Source organism: Mesoplodon mirus (assembly GCF_964341445.2).
Source record: "Mesoplodon mirus genome assembly, chromosome: 17".
Classification (NCBI taxonomy): domain Eukaryota; kingdom Metazoa; phylum Chordata; class Mammalia; order Artiodactyla; family Ziphiidae; genus Mesoplodon; species Mesoplodon mirus.
In genome coordinates this window covers 51,178,516-51,204,582 of record NC_138993.1, presented here as the reverse complement: position 1 = coordinate 51,204,582, position 26,067 = coordinate 51,178,516, and the positions used below count along the sequence as shown (strand labels likewise).

The following is a 26,067-nucleotide window of genomic DNA, read 5'->3' as shown; positions in this document are numbered from 1 at the left end:
TCTTTCAAATTAGAAATTTTATTTTGACATGTATTATAATTGTCAACCTCCTCTGTTCCAAATATGAACTTAAGCAAGTGACATTTACCTCCAGCTCCTGAGGAAATATCTTTGCTTGCATGTTTAAAGTCTGAATGTCATCTACTAACAAAACTTGGGTCACCATTATTTAATTTTCTGATGGGAGTCTTGACCTCATAGATTGCTAAGTCTCTCTTCTGTGTGTGCTCTCTTTCTTGTACACTATGGTTTCCTCAAGGACAGGAGTAACATTTTATTCCTATGAACACACAGGGACTGGCAGACTAAATGATGTTTACTGATGATTTACTATAGCTTATAAACCATTCTGGTCTAAAATTCAACAGAATAATGGTGATTACATCATCTCAGTGATTAAAATCCTTATCTTCTATTCCAAAGAGAATACTGTGAAATGTTCCTCTACTTTCCCTGGGAAAAAGAAAAAGAGGTACAAAGACATAGGGACAAAAGTTGGAAAGTATTACAGTACACAAAATAGCATTCATACATCATTAATAAAATCATACAGTTGTGTGAAACAAGTATAAAAGTGCCAAAATATAAAGTGACTTTTCCAGAGTCAAGCTCATTTTTAGCACCCTAAAATGTACATTACCTACCTACATACCACATAAAGAATTCATTCTGGTCTATAATGTAATATACTCTTCCACAAAAGTATTACATCAGGTGTTCTTCTACTGGACTTAAGGCAGAGAAGATATGCCAAGCACTGGGGCCAAGACTTAGAGTCAGAATCTGGGTTAGATGCAGCTACGCTTTCAACCAAAAAGGATAAAGAACCTTATTTTTAAAGAGCCCATTAGATGTGTGGTAAGCAGAAGAACGACCCCTTCAATTATATCCATGTCTTCATACTGGGGTCGGTGAATATATTGTCTTACATGGCAAAAGAGATTTAGAAAATGTGATTAAATTAAGGATCTTGAGCTGGGGAGATAATCCTGGATTATCCAGGCGAGTCCAATGTAATCACAAGTGTGCTTATAAGTGAAAGAGGGAAGCAAGAGTTTAAGAGTGAGAGAAGGAGATATGGTGAGGGAAACAAAGTCAGAGTGATGAGCATGAGAAAGACTTGATTGGCCATCGTTGGCTTTGAAGATGGAAGAGCCACCATTGAAGGAATGCAGGCAGCCTCTAGAAGCAGGAAAAGGCAAAAGGAAGAGTTCTCTCCCAGAGTTTCTAAAAGGAACACAGCCCTGATGAGACCTTGATTTTAGCCCCAAGAGGCCCATTCCATACTTCTCACCTCCAGAAATGTAAATAATAAAATTATATTGTTTTAAGTCACTAAATTTGTGGTCATTTGTTACAGCAACAGTAAGAACCTAATACAAGGTCATTAAGCCCTCAAAACTCTCACCCAAACACTTGATAATCACACCATAATAAAAATGTTGAAAGAATTAGTGCACAAGTTATACCTAGAGGAAATCAATGTGGAAGGAAGGAAGGGAGGAAGGAAGGAAAGAAGTAAATCTAATTTAGCAAGTTCACAAAAACACTAGGGTTGCTCAAAATTCAAAGCCTATGGCATTTTGAAGAAATGGGCTACTGAGAGGAGAAATCTTAGGAAGCCCAGTAAGTAAAATTTTTAAAACTGAAAAAAAAGTTTAAAATAATTTTGTAGGATCTAAAAATTGAACTTATTTACAAAACAGACTCACAGACTTCGAAAACAAATTTATGGTTACTAAAGGGGAAAGGTTGAGGGGAGGGATGAATTAGGAGTTTGGGACTAACACATACACACTGCTATAAATAAAATAGATAATCAACAAGGACCTATTGTATAGCACAGGGTACTCTACTCAATAGTCTGTAATAACCTATAGGGGAAAAGAATCTGAAAAAGAATGGATATATGTATATGTATAATTGAATCACTTTGTTATACACCTGAAACTAACACAACACTGTAAATCAAGTATACTCCAATATAAAATAAAACAAATTAAAAATTTTAAATTTAACAGGAATGAGATGAAAAAGGGGTACAGATAAACAGCATTGCTCAATAGATCTAAGCATTGCAATAGTGGACTGAGATCTCTTTGGGGACATGACTCAAGTTTTATTCATTTTTCTATACTCTTACCCTACCATAGTACCTAACACCGGTGCTTAATAAGTGCCAGTGGCTGGCTCTTAATAAGTATTTGCTTCATAAATAAATATAGGCTCTAGAGAAGTAGAATCTAGAGAGAAAGAGAGAGAGTAATACAGAATAAAAAGTCATTCATTTATTCATCCATTCATTCAACGTATTTGTTCAACGCCGATTTTGTGCCATGTGAAAGAGTAATAAGAAAAATACAGTCCCTGCTGACATAGAGCTTCAAAAATTCCTCTGCCTACAGATACCCTCCAACCTTTAAGCACCTGTGACATCAGTTTCCCAGGGAGATACAGCTTTAATTTCATAAATTACTATTTCATTTTGTCAGGTTTTTATATTCTCAAGAATCTGAATTATTTGAAGCCAGGATTTACTTACTTCCCAGCTTGTGCCAATGGAGCCAAGTTATTTTAAAGAGCATTTTTCATACTCTATTTAAAAGAAAAAAAAACGGATCAAGCTCCACAGTCTACCAAGTCCTCAAGGGAATCCTCTGCCTTTAGCTCTAGAGTTTCCATCACCCCCAAGGGGTTGAAACAAGTTGAGAAAACCCAGGCAATACAGTGAGAATGGATGCTCCAAGCACAAAGAAAATGGAAAGTATTTTAAATGAATGTAAGAAAAGTGATTGAATTTTATTGAACATCATGGATGGGAATGACTGAATTTAGAGAACATATTCTCACATGCCCTCAGTGTAGCTGGTTTGCTACATTCACAGGATACCCCAGTGCAGTGGAGAGTGCTAGAGAGTGTACATGCTTACTAAATGAATGAATGCCTGATGGTCAGGGCTGCAGCCAAATTCTTCTTCCCAGAGACAAACCTGTCTTCTGGTTTAATAAATAATATACCCACTGGGAGCCCTAGAGAATAGGAGCGCTCTAATCCATTTCTGGTTTGAATGCTGATGGAGAAGGCTAGCAGAGTTAAGCATTTGGTTAACTGTTTAGTCATTTCTTCTTTAGTTTACCAACCTGGGCCCTGGCAACGCTCACTCAGAGCCGGGAAGGTCAGGCCTTCAGGCCTGTGGCAATTTTAAGCAAGGAGATGAGCGGAAAGTTGTACAGATTTGAAGAAAAGCAAATGGGGAACTGCTTCTTGAATCTCGTGACTTTGGCTAAACTTTTTTTTTTATTTATTTAGAAAATGGTTTGCGTGCCAGCCCAAAGAAGTTTTATGAAGTGGACAAAATACGCTTGATCCTCTTAAGTCTCGCCTTGGTTTCCCTGCCCTCTCGCCTTGCTCAGCTGAGAGAGGCTCTCCCTGCACTGGCTTCCAGTATCAAATCTGGCTGCTAAGGGCCTTCCCTCATTGGAAGTACTGGCTCCATTAATTCCCAGCTGACTACAAAATATTTTGCTCCCCAGCTCCATCCCCAACTGTGCTGTTAGCAGCCTAAGGTATTCCTCTTAAGAAATCCTACCCTTTAACATGGGGTGTATGGAAACATTTCCTTGGCCTCAAGAAATGCAGCTTAGCACAGATGATATTCATCAAAAAGGCTTCTCATCCAGCTGAAGTCTTATTGTAAGTTTGATAATGGCCACCCCTCAGGAAGTCCTGTCCATGTGAATATAACACTCCAGGAGTCAGATAAACAGCATCACAGCATGCAGAGATCAAACCCTGCACCAAAAGGTTCAATTGGCTGGCAAAGGAACAAGATGAGAGAGGAAGAGAGTGAACCTTATTACTACATCACATGCAGTTCTAGTGTGTCCCTGTATATCAGGTTCAATTTTGGAATATCCAACAAACATCCCAAAGGTGGGTCATGCTTCTGTAAAATTATTTTCCTTCTTACAACGATGTTCTTTTGTCCTTGGAAAGAAATCTAATAGAATTTAACTGTATTATGAATGTGGTGCTCCAAGGACAATGGTGCTTCAAGGGCAAAGGACCACGACAATGAACAGCTCGGCCAAGGGTGTATTTTTAGTTTCCTTTAGAGGCTTTAGTATATATCTATACCAGAACCATCAAATTCTTAAATAGATTACATACAGTTTGCATGTGTGTGTGTGTGTGCATATGTGTGTGTGTGTGTGTGTGTGTGTGTTTAGGAAGTGATACTGTTTTCAAAAAGATATAAACTGTATAAATTCTGCTGCTACACATAATGTTATGCTGATCTAAGATATACCAGTTAATAGAAAATTCACTTTGGAAAATAATTTCTGTAAACTACACAGTACCATCTTCCTTACAGCTGTTAGGGTAGAAACAGCACACGTGGCCTGAAGTTGATTCTCTAAGCCCTGGGAAAATGTTCATTACTGCAGTAGGGTTGTTTAGGTGGGTGGTTTGTCAATATGTCTAAAGTGGTGTATATAGTAATCATTTTTATGACCACAAGCACTAGAGAGGCTATTATAAAATTACAGCTGGGGAAAGATAAAAACACAGACTCTAATCATTGTGGTTGTTGCCTGTCATTTTAGATCTATTCTTTTGTTGGTTGCCACTAGCAACAAGAAAATCAAGCTGAAGAAATTTTAATCAAATAAATACTGCTCTTTACCTCCCTGATCATATACTATGTTGCCCTGAAAAGTAGGCAAGTTCAGTAGAAATCAATAATCTGAGATATGAATTTTTTGGAGGGAACTTTAAAAAAATCTTAAAAACAGCAAGCATCAATCATAAAGATTCAGTTCTTGGAGCCATAAAAAATAACCTTCACTGAGCCCATGAGCATCTTGCTACTCTGCAGCATGTGGAACAATGAGATTTCTTCTCTAGTCCCCATAAACAGAGGCAGAGAGCAACTTAAATAACCAGTATCTGACCCAGAAATTGATCTGAGCTCTAGCATTGCTGATTGTAATCCTAAGGGCTTCAATCTTTAAAATAAAAAGTGCCTTAAAAAAAAGCAATAAAAAATCTTAATAGCACAAAAATAATATAGCTGAAGCTACTCTTAATTGAGCATTTATTATGCCAAGCACAGTGCTAGATGTTTACAGATCCTAACTCATTTAATTTTCATGTGTCTGCAGATGCAGTCTTCCTTTTCTTTTAATACATGGGGAAACAGAAACTCAACGAGGTTAAATAATTTGCTTAAAGTCGCTTGTGGTCAAGGAGTGACAAAGGAGAATAAGGATGGTTTTGTGCAACTTCAAAGGCCCTGCTCGTTCCACTCTGCCATACTTGCTCTCTGAAAATGCAGAAAGCTATGATTTCTTAGCAGTACAGGTATATAATGTGGGTCAAGGAGGTAAGAAAACAGAGGACCCCCTGTGTTCCAGGCACTTTCCATACATTACCTCCTCGAAGCACACTGCAACGTTGTGAAGTAAGAATACTGACATTCAAACCCGTTAAGGGACATAATCAAGATCACAGAAATACTAGGTGGCACAGCTAGTACTTGAAACCAGGTTTGTCTAACTCAAAACTCAGCATGTTCTTTCTGCTTTACCTTCCCAGCTCCTACAAAGTGAAGTCTTTAGATAATGTTGGTATTTATGGATTGAATAAATACCATCTTAGATTAGAATTTTTTAATTGAATACAGTTATTTTCAGAGGATAATATTTGACCTATGGTGTGGCCAAATCTGTATACTTCACAAATTGCTCTATGAAAAAATTCTCCTCTATTTTCTAGTTTTCATTAGAGGACACACCTCTCATTTAATCTATGTATTTTTTTTCGTACTCTACTTGCATGGAGAAAACAAAAGAAAGAAAGGAAAGGCACAATGGAGCAAAAGAATGTTATGGTCAAATAGCATAAGAATAAAATGCTATTGCTTACGCATAACCTATTTAAACTTTTATTGCTTTATGACTGTCATTTAAGAAACAAAAGTAAACAAAAAATCCAAATTCAAATGGAAATTCACAGCAAAAATTTATCATCGATTGAATGACCATTTCCTATAAACTAAATTGTAACTTACATTCTTACAAATGCACATAGCATTTGCAAATTTCAACAACCTGTTAAACCGAAGCAAGAACAGGTAGCTCTCTCTTCCAGAGGTTGTTCTCCTGGAGACCCAGCCCTACAGGCACTGTGTCTTGAATGAAATCTCCATAGGTTTGTATATTGCTTCCAAAAAGCAAAGGCAATGGTGTGAGAAATAAAGAGGTTCTTGTCAACCGTGCTGAATGACAGAAACTGGAAGCACAGAAAAGTGGCAGGCACTGTCTTCATTCTGAACGTAAGATGATGCTAATATCTTAAATTTCAAAATGCTGTTAAAAATAATACCTGCTTCCCAACACAATTTGTACTCAGGCAAAACGATGGTGTCAGCAAGACCCCTCACATGGCCGGGTGATTCTACAAAGACTTGATAACACTGTGGGGCAATCTCCCCTCTCAGACCCCTCAGCCTCACAGTTGGCATCCCCAGACCACTTAGCTTCTTTCCCTCTGAACTTTGGCTTCGTTAAATTTCTATACTGTTTTTCTTTTTCAATTTCATTGATTTCTGCTCATATCTTTGCTATTTCTTTCCTTCTATGTATTTTCACTTTACATTGCTTTGCTTTCCATTTCCAACCTTCTTGAGATGGAACTTTCTTCTTCCCTAAAATAAACATTTAAAAACTTAAATTTCTCAACACTCTATGACATAAATCACAGCAAGATCCTTTTTGACCCACTTCCTAGAGTAATGGAAATAAAAACAGATATAAACAAATGGGACCTAAGGAGACTTAAAAGCTTTTGCACAGCAAAGGAAACCATAAACAAGACAAAAAGACAATCCTCAGAATGGGAGAAAATATTTGCAAATGAAGCAACTGACAAAGGATTAATCTCCAAAATTTACAAGCAGCTCATGCAGCTCAATATCAAAAAAACAAACAACCCAATCCAAAAATGGGCAGAAGACCTAAACAGACATTTCTCCAAAGAAGATATACAGATGGCCAACAAACACATCAAAGGATGCTCAACATCACAAATCATTAGAGAAATGCAAATCAAAACCACAATGAGGTATCACCTCACACCGGTCAGAATGGTCATCATCAAAAAATCTAGAAACAATAAATGCTGGAGAGGGTGTGTAGAAAAGGGAACCCTCTTGCACTGTTGGTGGGAATGTAAATTGATACAGCCACTATGGAGAACAGTATGGAGGTTCCTTAAAAAACTAAAAATAGAACTACCATATGACCCAGCAATCCCACTGCTGAGCATATACCCTGAAAAAACCATAATTCAAAAAGAGTCATGTACCACAATGTTCATTGCAGCACTATTTACAATAGCCAGGACATGGAAGCAACCTAAGTGTCCATCGACAGATGAATGGATAAAGAAGATGTGGCACATATATACAATGGAATATTACTCAGTCATAAAAAGAAACAAAATTGAGTTATTTGTAGTGAGGTGGATGGACCTAGAGTCTGTCTTATACAGTGAAGTAAGTCAGGAAGAGAAAAACAAATACTGTATGCTAATACATATATATATGGAGTCTAAAAAAAAATGGATCTGATGAACCTAGTGGCAGGACGGGAATAAAGACGCAGATGTAGAGAATGGACTTGAGGACACTGCGGGGGGAAGCTGGGATGAAGTGAGAGAGTAGCATTGACATATATACACTACCAAATGTAAAATAGATAACGAGTGGGAAGCAGCTGCATAGCACATGGAGATCAGCTCGGTGCTTTGGGACCACCTAGAGGGGTGGGATAGGGAGGGTGGGAGGGAGACGCAAGAGGGAGGAGATATGGGTATATCTGTATACATAGAGCTGATTCACTTTGTTATTCAGCAGAAACTAACACAGCATTGTAAAGCAATTATACTCCAATAAAGATGTAAAAAACCAACAAATGAACAAAAAAATCCATTCCTACTCCATAACTAAAAGAAAAACTCTAAATACTCTTCTGCACTCTACTTTTATGATGTTTCTTGAAGATCTTGCCATATTCATATTTACAGAGCTTTACTCATTTTACTTCACAGTGTTTCTCTGTATGGATCTACTATAATTTATTAACCATCCACTGTTAGTGGACTATTAGTGATTATTGTTTTCTTTTGTTATTATAAATAATGTGCCAATAAATATCCTCAAAGAAAATTTAAATTTCTCTGTTAAGTGCTGCCTTTGCTGCATTCTACACATTTTGATACACTGTCATTTTGTTATCATTCAGTTTGAAATACTTCCTAATTTCTATTATTACTTTTGTGATCCGTAAGTTATTTAGAAGTCCAAAATACCAAAAATTTGGGATTTTCCTTGACATGTCATTATTGGTTCCTAATTTAATTGTCATGGTTCGAAATCATACTCTTTTTGTGAAAATTAATAAACAGAAACCTCAATTAAAATACAGTCGTGAGGCCAGAAGGGGGAGCCCACACACCCTATGATGACAGCAAACCCCAACAGGAAGAAAGAAGACCTCCTCTTCTTACCTGGCAGGAGCTCAGCCAATGAGAGACTGTCACAATTTAGCCAGTGAAAAGCCACTATGCTTTGAACTCTCAGTTCCTCCAACGGACTCTTTGTTTACTGTAGCCCTCTCATAACTTCCTTTTCCCCTCAATAAAAGATGTCTCCTTCCCTTGCTGTTTGGGGAATTGCACCATGGCTCACCATGATTGCTGACCTGAAGTGACATTCTTTATCGATCCCAAGGAAACCCATTTTTGCTGTAGAAATAACTGGCAGTCTATTTGTTTTAGGTCAACAATTTTAATCCTTTCAAGTTTACTGAGGCTCATTTCATTGCCTAGCATAGTGTAAGTATCATATACATTTTTAAAGACTATGTATTTTGCAGTTGTTGGGTGTAGTGTCCTATAAATATCAGTTAGATTATGATGGTTGATAGTGTTGCTCATTTTATCTATGTCCCTACTGATTTCTTTGTCTAGTCTATGAATTAATGAGAGAGGAATATTTAAAACTCAAAATATGATGGGAATTGTTAATTTCTCCCATTAATTCTGTTAATTTTGCTTCATGTATTTGGAGACACAGTTATTAACCATTGTGGTATAATAAAAAAGAAATATTTGGGTTTTGTCCCTGGTTCCTACCTCAGAGCTCCTAGAACCCCTGGAATTTACTGTCTTTTGTATGCTAATGAGATAACTCATGGGAGGGCCCTACATAGTTTTAGGATGGGGGTGTGCCACCAGAAAAACCAAATGATTAGAGGAATTAGACCTCAGGGAGAGGAGACAACTGGAGATTGAGTTCAGTCATCAATAAACCAGGGATTTAACGAACGGTATCTACATAATAAAACTTTCATTAAAAAAAAAAAAAAACTAAAAGACCAGGTTTGGGGAGCTCCTGGGCTGGTGAACACATTAGTGTGCTCAGAGGGTGATGTACTCAGAATGAAGAGGGATGCTCTGCACCCCTTCCCCCTATATCTTGCCCTATACATGTCTTCCATTTGCCTGTTCTGAGTTGTAGTCTTTATAATAAACCAGTAATTGTAAGTAAAGTGCTTTCCTGAGTTCTGTGATTCATTTTAGCAAATTATTGATTCTGAGGAAGGGTCATGAGAACCTTTAAATTTGTGATCAGTCTGGCAGAAGTATAAGTCTCCTGGGAACTCCATTTGTGGCTGGTGTCTAAAGTGGGGGCAGTCTTCTAGGATTGAGCCCTTAACTTGTATGGTTTGGACCAAGTCTGAGTAGTTAGCATCAGAACTGAATCGATTGAATTGAACTGTAGGACACATAGTTGGTGTCAGAGAATAAGTTGGTTTCAAGAGAAAAAACACATAGGCATATAAACATTTATGACTGTTATGGTTTCCTGATGAATTGATCCCTTTATCATTATGAAATATTCCCATGTGTCTCTAATAAAGCTCTTCATCTTGAAGGATGTTTATCTGACATTTGTATAGTATATATTTTTGTATCTTTACATTTAATGTGTATCTCTTGTAAAATGCAAATCATAACTACCATGAGATACAACCTCACACTGGTCGGAATGACCATCATTAAAAAGTCTACAAATAACAAATGCTGCAGAGGGTGTGAAGAAAAGGGAACCCTCCTACACTGTTGGTGGGAATGTAAGCTGGTGCAGCCACTATGGAAAACAGTATGGAGGTTCTTCAAAAAACTAAAAAGACAGTTGCCATATGATCCAGCAATCCCACTCCTGGGCATATATCCAGACAAAACTATAATTCAAAAAGATACATGCACCCCTATGTTCACAGCAGCACTATTCACAATAGCCAAGACATGTAAACAACCTAAATATTCACTGACAGATGAATGGATAAAGAAGATGTGGTACATATATACAATGGAATACTACTCAGCCATATAAAAAGAATGAAATAATGCCATTTGCAGCAACATGAATGGACATAGAGATTATCAGGTTAAGTGAAGTAAGTCAGAAAGAGAAAGACAAATATATGATATCACTTACAGGTGGAATCTACAATCTGACACAAATGAACTTAACCATGAAACAGAAACAGGCTCACAGACATAGAAAACAGACTTGTGGCTGCCAAGGGGGAGGGATAGAGTGGGAGTTTGGATTTAGCAGATGCAAACTAGTATATACAGAATGGATAAACAACAAGGTCCTACTGTATAGCACAGGGAACTATATTCAATATCCTGTGATAAACTGTAATGGAAAAGAATATTTATCTATATAAAAGAATTTATATATATATAAAAGAATGTTTATATATGTACAACTGAATCACTTTACTGTACAGCAGAAATTAATGCAGTATTGTAAATCAACTATATTTCAATATAAATAAATAAATGAATAGTATCTCTTGTAGACAAGATGTAATTTTTTTTTTTTTTTTGGTACACGGGCCTCTCCCGCTGCAGAGCACAGGCTCCGGACATGCGGGCCCAGTGGCCACGGCTCATGGGCCCAGCCGCTCCACGGCACGTGGGATCCTCCCGGACCGGGGCATGAACCCGCGTCCCCTGCATCGGCAGGCGGACTCCCAACCACTGCACCACCAGGGAAGCCCAAGATGTAATTTTTTAAAATTTATTTTGACCTTCTCTGTTTCCAACATTGTCTAGTAGAACTTTCTGGAAATGCTCTACCTCTGTAGTATATAATATGGTAGCCACTATCCACGTGTAGCTATTGAGCACTTAAGATCTGGCTAATACACTGAGAAACTGAATTTTTAATTATATTTAAGTTAATTTAATTAATTTAAAATTAAATAGCCACATAAGGCAGTGGCAGCCATATTAAACAGCACACGTTTAGTTCATTAACATTTAAAGTAATTGCTGATACAGTTGGACGTAGGTCTACATTTTGTTTACTTTCTGTTTTTTTGTCCCTCTTGGATGATTTCTATTGATCTTTTCCAAGCTGCCTGACACTTTACTTTGACATATGAGCTTTAACTCATCTGCACACTCCTTTCTTCTCCTCCATCATTTGGAAGCACACACTCACTGGTCAATACTCAGTTAAGTGCTTTTTCACTCTTTGAAGAATTTCCTGAATTCCGTAAGTGGGACCATTACCCTCCTGTTGCCCCTACTATATTGTACATATTTCTCTCTCCTGGTACCTTTAATCTTATTGTTAGCTCTGTCTCTTCCTTATAAGCAGTCTATGTCTTATTCATCTTCAATCTGTCCTCCTAACACTGTGATCTGTTCTCTCTGTATTGATTCTTCTTTCCTTTACATCATTTTTCAAATCTCATGATAAGATCTACTAGAAGTAAAACTATTCCCTACAATAGAATTTTTATCCGCCATGGACTGGACAGGTATGAATAATGTTGTCCTCAGATTCATCTGACTGAAAACATTATGAAAGAATTGCATCTCAGAAAAACCCCTAACAACAGCACATCCTTTGCCAAGAGGGGGCCTTGTTGCTATTAGACTGAATTGAAATCCACATCAATGGAAATAATTTAATCAGCTAAAGGGATTCTGGATTCTAGCAAAGAAGAGAATGTAGATTTCCCTCAGAGATTGTGAAATTGGCAGCAAAATATTTAGTATTCACTAAGGAGACAAAACCACCTTCTGATTATCGCTCCCTGTAACTGGAAGGACAAATTTCCCAGACCTTTTGGCATATTCTCTGAGCATACAGCAGGTGTAGTAGAAAGAACAAAGGCTCTGGAGTAAAACAAACCTGGTTTTGAATCCCAGGTCTTCTGTTTACTAGTTGTGCAGCCTTTGAGATATTCTTTAATCTCTCTGAGCCTCTGATTTATCTATAAAATATGAAAAATGATACTTAATTTGTGCCATTGTTATAAGTAATTAAAATTGTATATTTAAGGTCCCTGGAAAATAAAGTTTGCATTGAACAAATAGAAATCTTTAATGTTATTATCTTTATGAGCTTTATCATTATTATTTTTATTTATAGTATATATGTAGTCAAGTTCATTGGAAACAATTTAAGGCATATTACCACTAATTTGGTAGCTACTCTTGGCAATATATTTTATTTTGCACAAATTCAAAAGTCTCCAAAATTTTATTTTATTTTAGCTATTCCTAGGACTTATCATTCAACCGCTGAGAAGGAAATTTCAGACCAAAAGAGATTTCCCAGGATCATACGTCAACTGCAGAAAAAGCTGTAACTTACTAAGAACTAAGTGCCAGGTACTGTGCTAAGTGCTTTACCTGTATTATCTAACTTAATCCTACAAGAATCATTTAAGGTAGTGGCCGTTGCAAAGGAAGAAAACAAAGCCTTTCAGAGGTTAAACATTTTGCCCAAGCTCATTCAGTAAGATGCAAGATGGGATTCAAAGCCATGTCTCTAAGATCCTTGCTCTGCGTTCCAGCTGATCCAAACCCTCTGTTTTCCAGGCCTGCTGGCTCACTTAGAGGCCAGTCTAGGGTGTGCACTTTCTTAATGGTAAAGCCAATGGTAAAACCAACATGAACCAGAAAAGAAAGTGCTTTGACATCAGGAAACCACATCATTTTAAGTGTGCTACAAATGAATGTTTCTATTAAAGCAGGGGGTAACCAATATTGGTAGGCAGTAGCAATCCTAACACCAGGATTAGCTTTTCTTCCAAACACTTATCTATGTTTTTCCCTAATGCTCACAAGGGTTCTCCTGGCAGAGTTGGCTCTGCCCTGCTTACCAATGGGGAAAGCAGAGCCTACTTCTATCCAGACACCACCCGCACAAAAGTGAATCAACCTCAGAGGTGGTAAAGTTCTCTTCATCACTATCAAGATTTTTTCCACTTTGTTGTTTCAGCTTAATGAATGAGAAACTTAAAGGAGAAAATGATTATTAAAAGGACAACAATAGATACTAAGATCCATCCACAGAGATCACATTTCTAAATGTATTTGGGGACAGGAAATCAATATTCTAACCTGAAGACTTGCAAACTGAATTGAAACATTCTCTTCCCCTCACAATGTCTAAAACTGAAGAATGATTCTGTAGTCCTTATTAAAAGTAAATACAAATATCACTCTTAAAAGGCATGCTATAGCAGAGCTATAATCAAGGCCAAAAGGGCTTTAATTGGCCTTTCCTTTGGTCAAGAAAGGAATGTTGGTTGTAATTCCTTAATTTTCGGAGTGTGCGTATGTCTAAGTGAGATGAAATGGAGTTTTAAGACTTCGGCTTTAATAAATTCCTCTTGAGGAATTATCACTATGATGATCACTTGCAATTAACTGGAGCTGTTTAGAGAGCCACTAATTCCAGCAGAATTCCTATGTTTCTTGCTATGACTCAGGTTGCCCCTAAATCCTACCTAGCACAGAAAAGCTGTGTGTATGTGTCTGGAAGAGAAAAAAAATGATTTTAAGTTTTTTAGACTCTGGCTTTAGCTAATTTTTCTTTTTTCTAGTGGCTCATCTAACACAAAATAAGAAGAATGCACAAGAAAAGCAGAAAATTCATTGATTGTTCCATTACTAAAATATCCAGGTTCAGGGCTCAATGTTTTTGGTTTTCAAAATCTCAAAATATCTTATTAAAATCATTTATAGATTACAATATTAGAAGGGAAGGAACTAATCTACCTAATGCACTTTCCTTGAAAAATAATGACGTGGATGTTTAATAAGGTATAAATCAGTAGAATGTAATCATTTTAAATCTTTTCAAACTAGGCAGACTAGTACTTTCTCAAGAAATACAAAAGGACGCTTGCCCTTCCCCCCCCAAAAAATCAAAGAGAAGATGAGATAAACTAGAGCATCCCATACAGTTGTATATTTTGTGCACTGCTTAAACACACATGACCAAGGCGGGGGCAAATGAGTTTGGAAATCTAGGCTCTGTTTGCCTAGCTGGACTCCATGGCTCTCCAGAGGAGGTTCTCTGTGGGGGGGGGGGGGGATGGGGGGTGGCAAATCAGAAAGAACACGTCTATCCAGTGGATGCCTTTTTCTAATTTACCCAACCAGAGGGCGCACTCTTTCTAATTTGTAAAAGGCCCTGTAGAGCCTGGTTGTCATCTGGTGGAAAGACCACATTCTTCATGATACACATTTTCTTTGTTTAACTCTAAAATTGCTAGTGCTCAATTTCGTATGTGGTTCATTCATTCAACAGTCCCTTAGCTGTTTCAGACACTGATATACCCAGGAACAAACCATAGCACCTGACCACAAGCAGCTTTTAGTCTACGTACATGGAGACAAGTACCCAAAGATTACAATGCATAGTTACTTTTAGGCTTTTGTGGGATTATGTTCCTAAAATTACCATGACTATCAAAACTGAAGCTGGCAAAATAACATGTGGCAGAAAACAGGGAATATAGAAGGGAATAGTTCATTTCCACAGCAAACCAAATTCCCCCATGTTAAAAACCTTGCTTCAACAGCAAACATTTCTCTTGACTAATTTTCTCCAATTATTCAGAAAAAATTACTGCATCCTTGTGATCTGGGAAACTATAGAATTTCCTACGAGTTCACAATCTGTGGACTCTCTAGGTCCAATACAAACTCCATCCTTTATTAGTGTATGAACTGGGCATGTTCTGTGTCTCAGTTCCTCACTTGTTAAGTATGGATTATAATAATATAGAATTGTTAAGAAGATTAAATGAGATAAATCATATAAAGTGACTGGATTCTATATTTTATGCATTTATTTTAAAGTTTATAAATCTAATGTTGCTGACAAGTTTGAATCTAATGGGTGGTATTTTGTTTTGATTTTGGGAGGGATTTTTTTTTTTTACATTTTATTCTATATTGGAGTATAGTTGATTAACAATGTTGTGATAGTTTCAGGTGTAGAGCAAAGTGATTCAGTTATACATATACATGTATCTATTCTTTTTCAAATTATTTTCCCATTTAGGTTGTTACATAATATTGAGCAGAGTTCCCAGTGTTATACAGTAGGCCCTTGTTGGTTATCCATTCTAAATATAGCAGTGTGTACATGTCAATCCCGAACTCCCTAACTATCCCTTCCCCTCACCCTTTTCCCTGGTAGTCTGTTTCTGTTTTGTATATAATTTCATTTTTATCATTTCTTTTTAGATCCCGCATATAAGAAATACCATATGATATTTCTCTTTCTCTGTCTGACTTACTTCACTCAGTATGAGAATCTCTAGGTCCATCCATGTTGATGCAAATGGCATTATTTCATTCTTTTTAATGGCTGAGTATATACGAGTATATATGTACCACAGCTTCTTTATACATTCCTCTGTCGATAGATATTTAGGTTGCTCCTATGTCTTGGTTACTGTAAACAGTGCTGCAATGAACACTGGGGTGCATGCTTTTGGACCATGTTTTTCTCTGGATATGTGCCCAGGAGTGGGACTGCAGAATCACATGGTAGCTCTATTTTTAGTTTTTTAAGGAACCTCCATATTGTTCTCCATAGCGGCTATACCAATTTACATTCCCACCAACAGCGTAGGAGGGTTTCCTTATCTCCACACCCTCTCCAGCCTTTGTTGTTTGTGCATTTTTTGATGATAGCCATTTTGACTGGTGTGAGATGATATCTCATTGTAGTTTTGATTTGCATTTCTCTAATAATTAGCAATGCTGAATATCTTTTCATGTGCTTCTTGGCCATCTATTTGTCTCCTTTGGAGAAATTTAGGTGTTCTGCCCATTTTTTGATTGGGTTGTTTGTTTTGATGATATTAAGCCCCATGAGCTCTTTGTAAATTGTGGATGGGAGAGATTTTTTATATTTTCCTTTGGTTTTATATTTTTCCCATTTTCACAATTTTCAATAAAATTTTTATTTACCTCATGAGGCTTTCACAAGTATCTTGGTAGTTGAGGACTGATTTTCTGAATTGTAAGAGCAAAGAATAATAGTAAAAGTATTGGTTCTGAAGCCATACAGTTCTGAGTTCAAACTTGCCTCTGACACTCCTCAATTCGAATGCATCTGACATCAGGATCATCTTAGAATTACTGTGTGTATATAAGGCCATATTTCTTTCTCTCCCTGAAAAGCTATTGTTAAACCAATAGTGTTTTGGCTTTTGAGTTTTTGGTGTTTGGGGCTTTCTTGGCCTTGCTTTGTTTTATTTTTACAACCTATAGTGTCTTCGCATTTAGGAAATAGTAATTTGTGTAATGGTAAGCAATTTGTTTAAACTCCTTAAGTCACTGTTTCTTCATCTGTAAACCTATTTTACTCATGAACCTGTTCCTTAAAGTCAATATGAGAAATAAATGAAATAATGCATATAGGGTGCCTGGCATTGTGCCTGGCATGTACTGAATGATTTATACATGTTAGCCATTAATAATTTGTATCCACATTTTGCATTCAGAGGATGAAATATAAATAGATTCTCTTTCTCTGCAGTAAACCATAAAGTTGCTCCCAGAAGGGTCTACTGGAAGAGTCATTATCACTGACTTTTTTAAGGGAAACACATTAGACGATTAGAGGTCTCAAATTTTGGCATTTATGTGTGAGTAGGGGATTGCTGTATTGTCGTGGCTATTTTGACAGGATGAGTAGAGTCCAGAGAAATTCACAGATCAGCCCCCTGGAGATCACCTGTGGAAATCATTCTGGGGGAAGTGACTTCTAGGCTGAGACCTGAAGGATGAGCAGAAGTTAGCTGGGTAAGCACAGAGGAGAAAGAGATCTGCAGGTACAGGAGGTACCAAGTCCTGAAGGTGAGAAAGAGCAGGGTGTATTAGACACTAATCAGTGCTATTCATAAAGCTTTACTGTATTTACAAAACATACTGCGTATTTGACCATAAGTAATGAACACACTTCTTTAAAGATTTAGGGGATCATTCCTAAATCATAAACCCTCTCCTTTTTGAGATAAAGAAACCAAAGTTTAGAGACGAATGACAGGAAAGAGGGGGAGATAGAAGGTAACTAACATGGTGGGCACCTATTGTGTGTCAGACAAATGACATTATGCATATATAATAGATGAGGAGGCTGAGACACAAAGATGTTAATTAAGTCACTCAAAGCCATAGCTTTAACAAGAGCAGAGTCATACGTTTGTTTCCCTACATCTGTGTCTCTATTTCTGCCCTGCAAACTGGTTCATCTGTACCATTTTTCTAGGTTACACACAAACGTATGGACACCAAGGGGGGAAAGTGGCGGGGTGGTGGTGGTGGTGGTAGTGTGATGAATTGGGAGATTGAGACTGACATGTATACACTGATGTGTATAAAATTGATGACTAATAAGAACCTGCTGTATAAAAAATAAATGAAATAAAATTCAAAACAAAAAACAAGAGCAGAGCCAGAATTCAAACCCCAATCTACAGTCCCTCTAGAATCTAGGATCATTTTCACTACACTGCCTGGAATTTGTATGAGATCATCCACATGTGAAATTATCCTCACAATGGCATTGTAACTGTTTATTTGTGTATCTATTTCTGCACTAGTCTATAAGCTTCTTGGGAATTGTTTTGTATTTGTAAGCACATTTCCTGGAAGATAGATGAATCCAACAAGCTGTCAGATGACTGGATGGATGGATGGATGGATAAATGAGCATTTGAGAGATTACTTGAATGGATTTTTCCAAGGGTCTATCCAATTACCTTTCCAGTAAATTGTGATATTCTCAAACTTATTTCTAAATCTAATTAATCATACACATTTAAAAAAGTCAATAAGAAATCTACCATAATTTTAAATTTAACAAATATAAACTGAATGGTTCTGAATAAAGTAATAAGTGGCAGATTCATGAATAGAAGTCCTACATAGTGAGCTCCTTGCAGACATAGTCCATGACCAATTCATCCCTTTGTCCCTATTATCTGGCCTCTGAGCATATTTGGAAAACATATATTGAAAGTCTAATCAGTCAACAGTTCCGATTAGAGTCATGCATGACTGGCCTTTTAAGTAACAGAAACAGTCCAATTCTGAAAATAACATTTTCTGGTGGACAAATAATTCTAGACTGATCCTTAAAGGAAGAGGAGAGGTAATGTCTTACCACACAAAATATCTACATTTACTGTCTTCATAATGAGATTCCAATGATGCTATCAGATGTCAAATTAAATGTAGATTATGGGCAGGAATGACATGAACATATCTAACCACTGGTACATATAAGTACAAACTAGTCAGAACAGACATCATGACCCAGCAGAAAGATGCCTCAATAGGTAAGAACAGACACCAGTATAAATTACCAGTCAAATGCATTGTGTAGGGCATAAATAACAGCCCTGCTCATAGGTCCTTGGAGATGAGGAGTAGAGATGTGGTTGATGAGGATCAGAGAGAGATCGAAGAGGAAAGAGGACCACAGAACAGGCTATAATGTGAGGACTTGTTTTGAGGAATAGGATAGAGCACAGTTTGCTAACCTCATAACCCATATCAGTCTTGTAGCAAGGCACAAGTATTACTAAAAAGGCTGAGCACAGATCAGATACTTGCATATTTGGTGCTGGATAACCCAAGTATTGACGTAGAGGTACTGACAAAGGATGGGATTCTTCCAGTGGTCTCTGGGGTTAAATAGAACCTGCAGGTGGAGACTACTCAGTTCAGCTGTGGGGAAAGGAGAAAACCACTCAGCCTTCAAAATGAGTGTCATATGTGTTTGTAGGAGCAGGAACCTTTCCTCCTTCCTCCTTTTGTTTCTCTTCTGTTTGAATTAGATAGCATCAGTTCCTACTGCTTGCAATCAAAGAATAACTGCTACATAAAATACTTTGCCTTATTTCTGACACAATATCCCTAGTAATTCTTTCTAAGCTCATTAGCTCTTTGGACAACCAACTGCTTACTCATTAGGTATTTCTACAGATGTTCATGTAATTTGGGGTTTCGCTCTAAAATATATTGATGCAAGATACTGGACAAGAACAACCTGAGTAAGATTTAGCAGTATAAGTAACAGGCTTTTCCCCCATGATTTTATATTGAAGAAGCTATCATTGGTTACTGACTATTGCTAAGTTCCAACACTCTCTCTCCACAGCCCTTGGTTCAGGTTACTTTTTCTCCTAGAAATGCCCTTCCTATCATCTTCACCTGTAGAGAACATATTTATCTTCAAAAGGCTGATTTAAATATCAGCTCTGCGAAGCCTTCCCTATTTCCCAAGATAGAACTAATCACTCCACATCTGTGATTCCTGGCAACGTCACCTTGGTTGGAGCAGTGCCCTGGTGTGCCTTGAACTGCAGATAACTGGACTCCTCGAAGAATTCATCTGAGGTTACCCAGGGCTACAAAAAATGTTAAAAGTTATATTTGACTCATTGGTATAAAGATGAATATATTAATATTGTATACTAAAACATTTTCTGTGACCTAAAAGTTCATTTTTCTTTCTGCCAGTTTCAAAAGAGAGTAAAACATTTTCATTGACCTTTAAAAGCAAAGTGGACCCTTGGCACTGTGCCCACTTTGTCTAATGAGTAAGCTGTCCCTGTGTGTCTGTGCTCTCATTTAAACATTTTTCTCACTTATATAATCCACAGCCTAAAGGGGCTTCTCTGAAGGAAGATAGGTTTGGTTTCAGAATGTGGGGATAGAACCAAACTTGAGGTAAGGGTAAAATGATTCAGTCTCAAGGGGGTTCTCTTAAAGGAGGCTTATATATTTTTTCTAATTGAATGATTCAAGTATATAATAATTCTTTTAAAAAAGATTTTTAAACCCATGGATAATTTGCTAATTAAAATTTTTCTCCAAAGCAAAAAAATATTTAAGATATAACCGGGGATACAACGGGCATTAGCAGTCATTTGTTTTGTTTGGGGACACACCAATTTAGAGCAATATCTGAATTAATCTGAAATAAAATAACTAGCTTTTGCATTATGCTTTATGACTTATAAAGCACTTTCACACATTTGATCTGCACAGCCAAACTAAAAGGTTGGTATCTTTTATTTTTCATTTGATAGGCAAGAAAAACAAGCCTCAGATGGATTAAGTGACTTACCCAAGGTCACACAGCTGGTAATGCAGAGTCTGGGACTCATGCCCAGTTTTTCTAATTCCAGAATCTCGTATTTTTTCCACTACATCATGCTGCCTGTAGAAAAAAAGCATCTATGTAACACAAGCTTAAAAATATGGATCTCACACTTCTAAGTAGATTGATGTTCGTTTAGAAAATGTAACAGCATTTCTGGAGATGTAATTGTGTTGTGGGTTTGGTTCTAAAACATTTTAACAAAAGATGATTGACAAAATTTAGTTTCGATGAAAGTCAAAATTAACTGAACAATATATTGAACTTACATGAAATCTTGGACAGTGAAGTTTGGTCAAAATTATGATTAAATATGTCAGGAATGTATAGGTAAGTATATTTTTTATTTCAAATTCCACGTCTTTGTTCTTTGGGTTGTTAGATTTATTTTTTCTTCCTTTCTCTTCTCAGTCACTTAAGCCTCCCCTTGGAGATGGACTCCTTTCATACACTCTTTTGGTAAACCTAAAACAGACTTGATTGTGAGAGTTATCTTTTATCAACTCCTTTGCTCCTGAAAGGGGTAATTTCTTCACAAAGGAAACAAATGGAAGGAAGGAAGGAAATGGCATTGAACAAGTCTGATCTTGAAAAAGGCAAAATTCTGCAAAGCATGAAGAATAACTCACACATTATCTGGAAAAAAAGGGTGTGTGTGTTAAAATTAGTCAGCAATTCACTCTTCAAAAGAAAGCTGGGCAAAACAAAGAATGAGATTTCAGAAGGACATGTTGACCCAATGTCATACAATACACAAACTGACTCTTTCAATTATAAATCCAGTAGTTTCACAGTTCTAGGAACTAGTCTGGTTGAAAAGAAATTATATTAAGCCAAGTTTGCAAGGTCAGTCAGTGAATAATTGAATGATTGAATGTGAATACGTCATTTTGATTACCCACAGAAGAAGGATCAGGAAATAGTGATTAAGATTTTTCTGGAATCCATTTCTGAAGTTTAAAATATTTTTGTGTTATTTTATTCAGAAATAAAAGTCCAACTGATTTCACAAATGTCTTGATTTTACATGTCTTACTACTTGTTATTCTCTTCATTTGCAGTAATGAATACAAGTAATTATACTGTACGTTTTTAAAATACACAACCTAATTTCATCTTACATTCTACATTCGTCAACTTTTTGGTCTCTGGGTCACAAAAAAGAATGTATAATTAAGGTGCAGCCTCGTGAAGTTAGCACTGCACAGATTGCTTTATCTATAGCAGACATCTAACCAGAAAGCCAGCAACTCACCCAAATGTGCATTACAACCCGGCTCAACGCAGCCATGAAGTACTTGAAGCAATGTCTGCACAGTGCGTGTTCCTGGTACTCAGGCAATTATTGCCATAGTAGTGAATGTCATTTGGAAACCTAAGAACAATATTTGCTCCCCCATATTTTACTGATTGCTACATGGAATTGTCCCCAAAATTTGAACAAACATTATTGGAACTAAGAGGAAACAGTTAATACAGATGGAACACTTCAGAGAGCAGATGGGCTTTGGGGTTACTTTCAGTAACAATTTTATGGAAGGCTGCTATGGGTCAGGCACGTGTCAAGCACTAGGGATACAGGATGAAAAAGACATAACCCCTAACCTTAAAGAGCTCAAAGGGACTAACTTTATCTTATCTCCAAAATATAGCACACTGATTGGCACATACTAGATGCTCAATAAATCTTGGGTGAATCCCTGGAAGCCCTGATTATTATTGGAAAAAGCCTGCTGCAATCACAGATAAATACACAACAGAAGCTCCAAGCCAGAGGGTTAGAGGGAATAAAAGAAGGAGTCACGAATGAAATGAAAAGGATAACAATAGGTGTGGCTGGTATTAGACAACATAGAAGAGAAATGTGGTGTGAAAAAAAATTAATCTTAAAGTGAAAAATGAAAGTGAATTTTATCAGAAAGTAAAAGAGAAGCTAAACACTAGATAACCAAAATATGTACAATAAAAAATTTATACTAGAAAACCAAAAGTTACTTTGAAACCAAAAAGAACTTCATTGATAAATATACAATTTTATGTCAACTTAAAGTATAAATTTTAAAACAAATTTTGGAGACTTTAATCATGACTTGCCATTTACAAAATCATTGTTTTAAACCTTCAATTTTTTTCAACCATTTGAGTTCCTATGCTAAATAATAATAGATGGTTAACCATTATTTTTCCATAGTATTCCTTATTTTTTTTTAATTTGTTTTGAAATGTAGGAAAATAATGTTGTACTATAGATTTGGTGATGGAAATTGTCAAAAATAAAATTAGTAAAGGGCAACTTTAGGAAAAACTAGTGCTCACATAATTTATAGTTGCCCCACAAAATTCTTAATTTTTTTTCAATTTTACTTTTAATAAAATTATACAGAGTAATAACTGGTAATGATTTCCATAAGTCTAGTGAAGATAATTTTTTCATCTTCACAATGCACTTTTCATCCATGTAAATTAATGGGACTGGAATCAGAAATTTAAGGAAGTCATCAACTTGACTTGCTGAAATTTGTCAGGGTTCAGGGAGCAATTGGCAAATCAGACAAAGCAGTGAAGGCAAGAATTTGATATTTCAGATCTCAGTGCCATTTTGGCTATGGTAGGTTTTTGAATTGGAAAACATGATAAATCTTGAAAGAACAATTTCCACCTAGGCTTTATGAAGATAGGCACTGTTGACAAATTAATATATGATTCTGACAAAGATATCTTCATTCTTATGGCTAAAATGTGTCCAACTATTAAGGAGTTATCTGCTGCTAAGACAGTTCTTAGTCTTTGTGAGTCTTTGTTATGCCGACAGAGACTTTTTTAGTCTAAAAGACCAACAATGTTCAAAACATTTTCAAGTAAGTCCTGACTTCCCAATAAGGTATATTTATGCTTTCTTTACACCGTAAAGTAATGCAGGCATGACCCACTTTCTCCCAAAGACCTGCATAATACTAAATACATTTATTTAATTTAAAATTTTTTCATTAACCAAAATATTCTGAATTACAAAAGACAAATTTGATCTGTTCAGTGATATTGTTTACTGATAAATGGTTTACATTTTATTTACTATTATATAATTTGGTCTTCCAACTGCTTAGCTACTTAGACATTAGTCAGGTAAGACTTACAGTGTCTCAAGCATTTCACAGAATAATATATGAATTTTTCAGATTACTGAAATAAAATATAGATTTGCTTTAAATCTATACCTACTCTTTTCTTGTGAAAGCTAGTGACAAAATACATATGCCAGTAGCATAATATTGCAGCCAAACTGTTAAGAAAATCTGGCCAAGTTTGATTCTATTCAAGACAAAATTTCATTTTCAAAAAATATGGCAATTATCAAAATTATTAAAACGTCCTATACACACATTAAAGCAGTTTTATTCTACTTAAAAAAAAAAGATCCAGACCTATCAATTCATTCTGAAAATAAAGGGATTAATTCCATTAGAAACAAAAAGAGCAGTACCTAAAACAAGGACCCTTCCACTGGAAGCAAAGCAAGTTTTTTTCCATGGTACTGGGAAGAGAGTGCAAGAAGATGCCAATGTTCTGAAGATAAGAAGGGAAGTCTACCCAAGAACAAATGACCTGCAGAATCATCCTCCCAATACACACTCAAAATAATGTTTGACCATGTCTGGGCAGCTCATGGCCCAGGCAAACTGACATATAAAATTAATCATCACAAATGACATCTTTAAAGTACTGAAAGAAAATTCTGTTTTTCAAGGAAAATGTTCTTTATAAGTTACCCAAAAATTCATTTTCAGACAAACAAAAACTGAAAGATTTAACTTCCAGTAAACCACACTAAAAGAAGTACTGAAGGAAGTTCTTCAGGCATAAGAAAAATAATCCCAGATTAAAAGTATGAAAATTCAGGGAAGAATAAAAAGTCATAAAAAGGGGAAATTTGTTGATAAATCTAAGTTAATATTGAATAATTTAAAAATATTTTCTGGAGCCTAAATACATAACACCATTTGCCAAAAAAAAAAAAAAGTTAGGCTCTAATATGTCAAGGATGCATGTTATAACCTCTAGAGTAACTATGAAAAGAATGAAAAAGAATGTGCACACAGCTAATAGCTGAGGGAGAACAGAATGCTGATTAATGAATGAATAAAAGAGTGAATGAATTGTAATTTCTTGTCAACAAAAAAAAAAAAAAAAAGAGAGAGGAAAAGGAAGCTAGATCAGGGAGAAAATGAGAAAACAACATTAATGTACTAAATTTAAGCTCAAATATACCACTATTTGCATTAGAGTTAAATGGACTAAATATTCTAACTAAAGGACAGAGTGGATTTTTTAAAATAAGAGCTATAACTTAAGTATAAGGACATAAAAATATTGAAACTAAAAGAATGGGAAAGATATCACAAACAAAACAATAAAAAAAACTGTAATAGCTATGATAATTAGACAAATAGGCCTCAAGGCAAGAAGCATTCCTAGAGATAGAGTGTTCCTATTGTTAAAAGTGACGATTGACAAGTAAGATATAAAAAAACTAAATTTGTACGTATCAAATAACATAGCTTCAAAATGTAGAAACAAAAATTCGCAGAACTAAAAGGAGAATAAAACAAATCCACAGAATGTGATACTTAAACACAACTCTCTTAGTTACTAATAGAATAATTGTGGGAAAGTATTAATAGAGACAGAGGAGATTTGAACAACACAATAAATTTGACCTAATTGACATATTTAAAGCATTGGATTCAACAAATAAAAATATACATGTTTTTGATGTGCACACTGAACATGCAAAATTGATGCTATGCTGGGCCATATAGCAAACCACGGTAATGTTCTCTGACTACAGTGGAATTAAGCAAGAAATGAATAAAAAAATAAAAACTATTAAACCCTAAACTATTTATTATCTCCAAAACTTCTAAATAACTAGTGGGTCAAAGAAGAAATCACAGTAAGTGTTAGATAATATTTTAAACTACGTGATAATTAAAATGAAATGTATCAAAGATATATGAAATGCATTAAAACAATTATTAGAGGAAATTTTATAGCCTTAAATACATATTTAGGAAAAAAAGACTAAAATCAATGATGCCTATATCAATATCAAGAATTTAGAAAAATAACAAAAAATAAACAAATATAAAGGGAAAATATTTTAAAGACAGAGGTTAATAGAATTTTTTTTAAAGTCAAATAGTTCTTTGAAAAAAAAATTTGTGAATCTCTAGCACAGCTAATTAAGAAAATGAGAAAAAAGTCACAAATAATCACTACAGGAATGAAAATGGGGACATCAGTACAAATACTAGAGTCATTAATAAGATAATAAGAGGATATTACTAAGAACTTTTGTCAATGAATTTGAAAATTTACACGAAGTGGTCAAATCCTACAAAAACACAACATATCAAAACTGATTCAAGAAGAAATAGAATAGAGTCCTATATGTATTAAAGAAATTGAACCCAAAATTAAGAACCCTTCC

General features: G+C 35.9%; 1 protein-coding gene across 1 annotated transcript in view; it reads right to left on the bottom strand.

The window, feature by feature from the left end:
* The window catches only part of SCEL (sciellin), a 336,387-nt gene that overhangs the window by 214,319 nt on the left and 96,001 nt on the right, over positions 1–26,067 (bottom strand). The window contains exons 5-7 of the mRNA XM_082602083.1: positions 20,547–20,639; positions 19,744–19,824; positions 12,288–12,369 (exon numbers count right to left, since the gene is read on the bottom strand). The gene's annotated coding sequence lies outside the window, so the exon portion shown is untranslated. The remainder of the gene's footprint in view (positions 1–12,287; positions 12,370–19,743; positions 19,825–20,546; positions 20,640–26,067) is intronic.